At 43.1% G+C, this 8,371-nt stretch overlaps 1 protein-coding gene and 1 pseudogene across 2 annotated transcripts in view; both read left to right on the forward strand.

Moving 5' to 3' along the window:
- The window catches only part of Galnt14 (polypeptide N-acetylgalactosaminyltransferase 14), a 222,558-nt gene that overhangs the window by 26,647 nt on the left and 187,540 nt on the right, over window positions 1–8,371 (forward strand). The gene's annotated exons all lie outside the window — the stretch shown is intronic.
- LOC116079794 lies at window positions 5,908–8,365 on the forward strand (annotated as a pseudogene).

Here is an 8,371-nt window from a genome sequence, read left to right on the forward strand (position 1 = left end):
CTTGAAGGGTCATTTTCAGTGGGATTAGAGGATCGAATAAAATTTTTGGAATCTGAAATAAAGACAAGGGCTGTGTTTGAGACAGGCTGTGAGGGAGAAATGAGGAGATTTAGATAGGAGAGTGGTCAGTAAACCCAGGGGCAGGAACGTCCAGCAGAACATATGCTCTGGAGGTGTGGGCAACAGCCAAATTCTAGAGACTTATTGTGTTACTTGTCTGCAAAGCATGAGCAGGAACTTGCATAGACAGAACTGAGCAAAACTATCTTCTGGGTCATTGTTTGCTAAAAGCAGAGGAGCCTCAGGCTAGAAAGAATCATAAAGAAGAGGCCTGTTTACAATATGTGTGGCAGCAGAAAGAGAACTCCTCCCTTCATGACTTCCTTCCCATTCTGCCTTCTTCCTAAACAGATATGTTGAGGCATAGCGTATACAGTGAAGCACATAAATATTTCTTAGCTTGGTGAACTTTTACGGATGTGTGGGGTCATCGCTGGGTCATGATGTTGAACCTTCTACTACCTGAGAAGCTTCCTGTGCATTAGCCTCCAGGCATTAGCCTTTCCTATAAAGAAAGCTTTATTTTAAAGAATGAAGGCCTTCTTTCTTCCCTCCTCCCATTACAGGAACTTTGTGCAAAGAAGCGGTTCAAGAAAACCTCCCTTATACAGCAGCAAGCAATAAAAAATTAATTTGGACCATCAGTAAAATAGAGACAATAATATTACAGAGGGAATGTCGTTAAGCCTAAGCTAACCCAGAGGCAGGGAGGATCCTCAGGAAATGTTCTCAGAGGAAGAGGTAAAGCATGTGACCAACTATCTCACAATGAATTTAAAACACTCAATGAAGAAGTCATTTGTGTGATAAAAGACCACAGAACTGAAGCCCGAATTCCAGAAGGGTTGACAAGAGACTGTGGGGTGTGAGCTGGCGGAACTCAAGAACAAGAGAAGAAGAAGAAGGCAAGTGTGTCTCTTCAGCCAAGATTCAGTTGTAAGACTCTGGGCAGGGGGCAGGGGAGGGACAGACACTGTGGAAAATATAGAATGGAACATGGATGACACCACCAGAAAGCTGGATAAATGTAGTGCACACTCAGGAAGCATCAATAACGACTGGAGAAGAAAAGATGGGCAATAGGGATCTAGCATAGACAAGATGCTGGTCCTGAAGGTAAACACAAAGTGATAGACAAGTGCTTGAGATGTTAATTACGAAAGCTTTCATGGGAAGGAGGAAACCTTAAATGTCAAAAGGACATGTATTTGGGTGCCTGGGAAGGTTACCCAGAATGGTCAGAAGCCAGCAGAGGCTGCCTATAGGGAGTAATTAATCCTTTTATGATATCTTCCCCCATTCTTGTAGAAAACAGTAGAAGTGTGGGTATAGAGGCAGGTAGGGTAGTGAACCAGGACACCAGGGGCCGGCCATGTTTTCCATGTTTGAGGAAAGATTTATATACACGTAAAAGGAGAAGGCTAGGCATACTCTGATATGTTTTATTGGAATCTGAAAACCCCATGTGCATGCATCTACATGCAAATGTTCCTAGCTCTTTCTACTGAGAAGGCCTAAGGGATCAGAACTCTTGGAGCAATGAATGTCTGCTGGATGTTCTTGTTTTCTGAACACTAACCAGTGCCACAAGTGGCCCTGGGAGGCAGAGAAATGGCTGGTTTAGGGCATGTAGAAGAGACGGTCATGCTAAACTGAAATGCCCAAAAGTATTTAAGAAAAGTAGAGTTGTGTCCAAGAGCTTTCAGGAGTCCCCACAGGATACACTGGATTAATATGAGCACCAAGGTAAATAGGGGAATCAGATTAAGTCCTGCTAACTAGAATAGATGCTGGAATGCCCATACTGTTATGAATGGATAAGTGAATAAACATCCAGGTGAATAAAAAGTAAATACAAGGGGGAAAAGGGGATAATAAGTTGAAATAGAATTCTAGCCAATAAAATAATGGAGCTGGATACTAACCACCATCGTAGTTATTGACTTTGGCATGAGTTGCTAGTGAATGCTAAGTCTTGTTGGTGGAGATCTCATAAAGAAAGCATTTAATATGAACACAGAATTAAAAAAGCTTCACACAAAAATTGTGTTCAAAGTCACAAAAATTGTACACAAGATTCTGAACCAAGTGGGACAAAGAGACATCGCTAGGACAATTGGGGAAATACAATGGGGGTCTCTGGGTCACGGCTTCTTTGGTAGCTATAGGAGAGGAGAGTTTTTGTGTTTTGGAGGCATGGACTGGACAATTTAGTAATAAGGAGAAAAAAATGTAAAAAAAAATAAATAAATAAAAAACCCAAAAACTAACAAACAAAACAGTCCTCTTATCTGTACCTCTCTGTCAATTTACATAATGTCTCTTTCTCTCTGCAAAATGGAAAAATATAGTTAAATATCACCATCTGGGGAATTTGTGTGAAGGGAATATAAGAGTTCATACTTTTCTTGCAATGAGCTTACTTCAGAATTAGTAAAAGAATCCTGGAAAAGAACAGTATATACCAAGAAAGAATCCACTGGGAGCCAGGGCAAAGAGATGAAATCTTATACAAGAAAAAAATATATGATATTGGCCCCAGCTTCGTCTGCAGCAACAGTCAATGTCCAGAGGCCAGTGAGTTGCATCTACAAGAGAAGTAGAGGAAGAATATGTGAAGGGTGATTTACATCTATCCTAGCTATCTTTTAAGTATAAAGATAGTTTGGGGCATGCAGTAACTCAGGGACTCTTGTCCTCCTGAGCCCTTCCTGAGCACAGTAGCTGAGAAAAACCATCAGCCAATGATTGAAGATGGAGAGCGAGCGTGGAGTGTTTTCAACTGAAAGTAAGAGTAAAACAGAAAAGAGGGTGAGAACAACAGAGAAACGAGAAAGTCAATATTCTGACAGTGGATAGATGACACCACCACTAATATTACAAGGGGGACCAGAGGGAAAGGGAGAGGAATTTCTCCAAATGCCTCAATCTAGAGTTGGGAGTCAGAAGATATAACTGAGAACTGACAGATGAACTAACATAAACATAATGCTATCTAATGATAAATGGTGAGCATTTAGAGCAATAATCTTATTGGCTAAAATCAGGTGGTAGAAAAGAGACAGCAGCACAGCTGCGTCTGCGATGCCTGGGGGCCATGCCATGGCTCACTCACCTGCGATGCCTGGGGGCCATACCATGGCTCACTCACCTGCGATGCCGGCTGGGGGGGCATGCCATGGCTCACTGTCTCCTTTCCTGTACAGAGTTACCCCTTGAGTACCACCTATGTGCACCTTCATAACTTCTGTCTCTTCCTTATTCTATCCTTTGTAGAGAAATGAAGATAAAACTCACCAATTTGTATTTTGCCTGAACTATAGAATTAATAAGCCATGTCTAAAGACATAAGTTAGGTTTCCTAACTAACTTGTAACTATGTATCTGGAGCTTAAAAGTTTTCCTGAAAAACCACACACAGGAAGAAGATTAAAAAAAAAAATTGCCTAAAAATCCCTGAAGACACAAAATGAGAGCCCAGACTGAGCCTGCTTGCCTTATGGCTAAACAGAAATGAATTTAGCTCTCTTCTTTAAAAGATCTTCAGACTGGATCACAAATCAAACCCCAATTCTATGCTGTGTATTGGCATATTCTTAAAGGAAAGTCATATAGGAGGGCTGAAACAAAGGAAGAGTGAAAAGCACCAGGTAAATGCAAGGTAAATAAAAAGTAAATGTAGACATAAGAAGTCGTCACGAGCCAGCATGGGACAAAGTGGAATTCAACTGAAAACTCATTCAAGAAGATAAAGGGTCTCTATAATACTGAAGAGTACACGCCATAGCAATAACACTGAAGGGTACATGCCATAGTGAAGAAAAATAGCATGATTAAAAACAACAGAAACCTAAAGAGATGTGAAGAGAAACAGATGAAAACATGCTAGAAGCAGATCGCTTTAACTCACAGTCTCCGGAAAACTGGACAAAAGATAAAAATCAATATAGAAGCCCTAATTAACATAAGTAATAAAGGAGCTCTGATGGGCAAATATCAAATCCTGTAGACTAAATGAAGAAAATCTATCTTTCCAAGTCCCACAAAGCATCCACAAATATTGACCATCTATTAAGCAACAGAGATAACCTCAATAGATCCCCAAAGGGAGGAGAAATACAGGCAATAGTCTCAGATTACATTGCAATTAAATTAGAAATTAATGCTAAATCAGAAGAGGCTACTGGACCGAAAGCAAGATCCAAGCAACACAAAATAAATATTCAGGGCACGGAGCAAAGAGGAAAATAAAAATGCGAATAGATTTTCTGCAGAATGATGATTATTAAAAGCAATAAATATCTGCATCGGAGTGATGTAACTAACGCGTGTCTCAGAGGAGAACTAGCGGTTCTGAGTATTTACACGAAGGAACGATAAGACATGGATTAGTCATGTGAGCTAAGGCGTTCTAACATCGCAGAGCAAAGCTCAGCAGAGGAAAAGCAGAAAGAAGTGGAAATTAATGAGGTGGAAAACAGCGCTTGCAATACATTTCAAAGCTGTCTGAGAGGAGAGACAATAGATAAGCTACTAGTTAACATAATCAATAAACATGGGTGTGTGTGCAGGTGTATAAATAGAAATGATATGTGGAGACAAGGGCATAAGCAGGGAACTTTAGGAGTCATGACACTGCCTGGCCGTGCACTGCTCAAGTTGAACACCTCTGCGAACTGGATTATTTTCCAAGAAAATTAGATGTATGTAAATGATACCGGAAGAAACTCCACAGGGCAGCAACTTAAAATAAAAATTTCAAATGCATACAAGCCACTTCAAAGGAAATAAAAAGCAACAATTTAGATCACTTTATATGGGAAATTCTATCACACATTTTAAAGTAGACGATTCTATTGTGTGTGTGTGTGTGTGTGTGTGTGTGTGTGTAGGGGGGGTGTTGCTTGGTTTTGTTTCTTAAAACAGTCTCATGTAGCCAAAGTTGTCATTGAACTCCCATTCTTCTCTCAGTTTCCTTAGCACTAAAATAACAGCTGTGCACTACCTTGCCCTGCTTCCAGGATGTAAAGCTTGGAAGAATGAAAGCATTGATAGTTACTAACACCAGCCAAGGCAAGCACTGATAGAAAACCAAGTGCTGGGCGGTGGTGGCACACGCCTTTAATCCCAGCACTTGGGAGGCAGAGGCAGGCTGGTCTCTGGTTTTGAGGCCAACCTGGTCTACATAGTGAGTTCTAAGATAGCCAGGGCTACATAGAGAAACCCTGTCGTGGAAGACAAGAAAGAAAAAAAGAAGAAAAAAAGGAAGAAAATAAAGAGTGATTCCCCCCCCAACACACACACAAATTAAATTTAAAAGTCATGTATGAGTGAGGAGTTTAGAGCATATGGTGGAATAAGGGGTGGTGCTTTTGGAACAGATAAGGGGCTACCTTGGCAAACATTAGGAAACAGTCATGCTGTGGTGTCTGCAGGAATGCTGAAGAAGCCTTTGAAGAAAACCAATGATCTTACAGCACTCAAGATCAAACCCAGGGCTTAATGCATGTCCTTAGCTGTACCCCAGTCAAGGTCCCATTGGCTAGCCTACACCCTCCAATAAGCTGCCCTTGTCTCTACCTCCAAAGTGCTGAGCTCGCAGGCATGTGTAACTGCATTCGGTTTGATGATCATTTTTTTAATTAAGAAAATTCAGTCAAGAAAACAAGAACAGCTAGTGTTTTTTAGTTAAGATACTTTTTGGTTTAATGTGCTAAAAATATACCTATTCACACCAAAACCCTATATCACGCTAAATAGGAACACTCTAAAGAAATTCTCAATAAAGTACAAGGACTTACATTATTAATACTATTATTCATTTCTAACCAGTGTTAATTACCAATGCAGTTAGACAAGAGAAAACAGCTAGAAAAGAGAATCCGGGTAGGGGTGGGATGGAGTGGTTGCTCCATGCAGATACTGTACCTTCATGGTTAGGAAACAAAAGAAAAAATATATCAATCAATAAATGTTTCAAGTGAGTCGCTGGAAGTAGCAACATGTAAACATTCTAAGGATTTGCTATCTTTAATATAGAGAGACATTAAAGAAAATATACTTCAGGAAAACACATTCTAAGTTTCATAGTAACAACAAAGCCAGCTAACAATCAGTCTAGCAACAAGCACATGGGACATATGCCAGGACTCAACCTCTACAAAAGTCAGGCCTGGGGGCTCAAACCTTTGATCCCAGCACCGGGAGGCAGAGACAGAGGCAGACAGGTAGATCTCTAAGACTTCAAGGTTATTCTAGCCTGTATAGCGAGTTCTAGGCCAGTCAAGCCTGTACAGTGAGACCCCATCTCAAAATGAATCCCAAACATCATGGAAGAATATAAAATGAAAGTAGAGAGGGCACGTTCGGGAGGAAGTAGCTCTGTGGTTCCACGCTGCCTTAAAGGGTTTCTCAACGTGGAGGTATGGGAAGTCTGGAGAAGTATAAACGAGGCTCTGCCACCGGTTATATCACCCGAAACAAGGCCAGGAAGAAGCTGCAGCTCAGCCTGCCTGATTTCCGGCGGCTGTGCATACGGAAAGGCATTTATCCTCGTGAACCTAAGCATAAGAAGAAAGTTAACAAGGGCTCCACTGCAGCCCGAACGTTTTACCTTATTAAAGATATTAAGTTCCTCCTCCGTGAACCCACCGTCAACAAGCAAAGCCTATGGGAAGAGCGTATGGAATGCTCTGGAGCACTTGAAGGACAATAAACCCTGCTTCAAACTTGACCACATTGTCAAGGAGCGGAACCTCACATTTATCAATGCTTTGTGGGACCTCAATGATGCCCTGTCAGTGTGTTTCCTCTTCTCCACCTTCCCGCGGACGGGCAAGTGCCGTGTGCAGACCATTCAGCTGTGCCACTAGCTCACGGCAGAGTTTCTGCACTGTCATCGCTGCCCAAGCCCCACGCAAGGTCTTCTTGTCCATTAAAGGCATTTATTATCAGGCTGAGGTGCTAGGTCAGCCCATCATATGGATTGCACACTATGCTTTCTCCCATGATCATCTCACAGATGTGGACTTCACTGAGTTCTATACCACACTCCTGGGCTTTCTCAACTTCTGCCTCTACCAGTCACTCAACCTTCACTACCCACACAAGCTTGAAGGTCAAGCCCAAGTAGAGACAAAGGTCAGCGAGGACACATATGCACTGGACTCTGAGAGTTCTATGGGGAAACTGGCTGCCCTCAGAGCCAGCCTGGCACGAGTGGTGGTGCCTGCTATAGAGGAGGCTGAGGCTGATGGGTTTTTTTACCGATGGGGAGGTAACAGCACAGGAGGAAGATCGAAGGAAAGAGCTGGAGGCACAGGGAAAGCACAAGAAATTCTTTGAAGGCCTGAAGTTCTTCCTGAACCGAGAGGTGCCCCATGAAGCATTGGCCTTCATCATCAGGAGTTTTGGTGGGGATGTATCCTGGGACAAGTCTTTGTGCATTGGAGCCACCTGTGACATCACAGACTCTTGCATTCCCCCACCAGATTGTTGACCAACCAGGACAGCAAACCCCCATCATTGGCAGGTACTATGTACAGCCATAGTAGGTGTTTGTCTGTGTGAATGCCAGTCTCCTCCCTGTGGCAGAGTATTCCCCTAGGGTGCAGTTGCCCCCACATCTTTTGCCCTTTGTATCTGAGAAGGAAGGAGATTACATTCCCTCTGAGAAGCTGAAGTTCCTGGCTGTACAGAGGGGAGAAGATCCAGGAAACTTGGAAGAAGAAGAGGAGGATAAGGATGAAGACGATGACAATGAAAGTGATGGTGATGTTGCAGCGGAAAATGAGGAGGAAGATGTGGAAGCTTATCAGAGGAGGAGGCCGAGGAGGAGGCTGAGGAGGACGAGGAGGAGGAAGAGGAGGAGGCAGCGGCACACCTGTCGGCCTTGGAGCAGCAAAGGCTGGAAAGAAAGAAGCCCCAGGTTATGGCTGGCACTGTGAAGCTGAAAGACAAGCAGCAGCTGGCCCAGGAGGAAGAAAGTGAGTCCAAGTGCATGGCCATCATGATGATGAAAAAGTGAGAGAAGTACCTTTACCAAAAGATCATGTTTGGCAAGAGGTGCAAAATCTGAGAGGCCAACAAGCCCACAGAGTAGAGAGAAAGCCCATGATGACGCTGGCTGTGAGGTCTGAGAGAAAGGCCAAGAGGATGAGGCCTGTGGAAGCCCCAGTCGTCCCTGACTGGGATTTGGACTAGGGAGAAGCAAGCTAGTGAAACACGCATGCATACCAGCCAGTGCTCAGTGAAACACACATGCATACCAGCCAGCACTCAGTGAGACACACATGCACACCAGCCAGCACTC

This window comes from Mastomys coucha, unplaced genomic scaffold (genome assembly GCF_008632895.1).
Source record: "Mastomys coucha isolate ucsf_1 unplaced genomic scaffold, UCSF_Mcou_1 pScaffold6, whole genome shotgun sequence".
Lineage (NCBI taxonomy): Eukaryota > Metazoa > Chordata > Mammalia > Rodentia > Muridae > Mastomys > Mastomys coucha.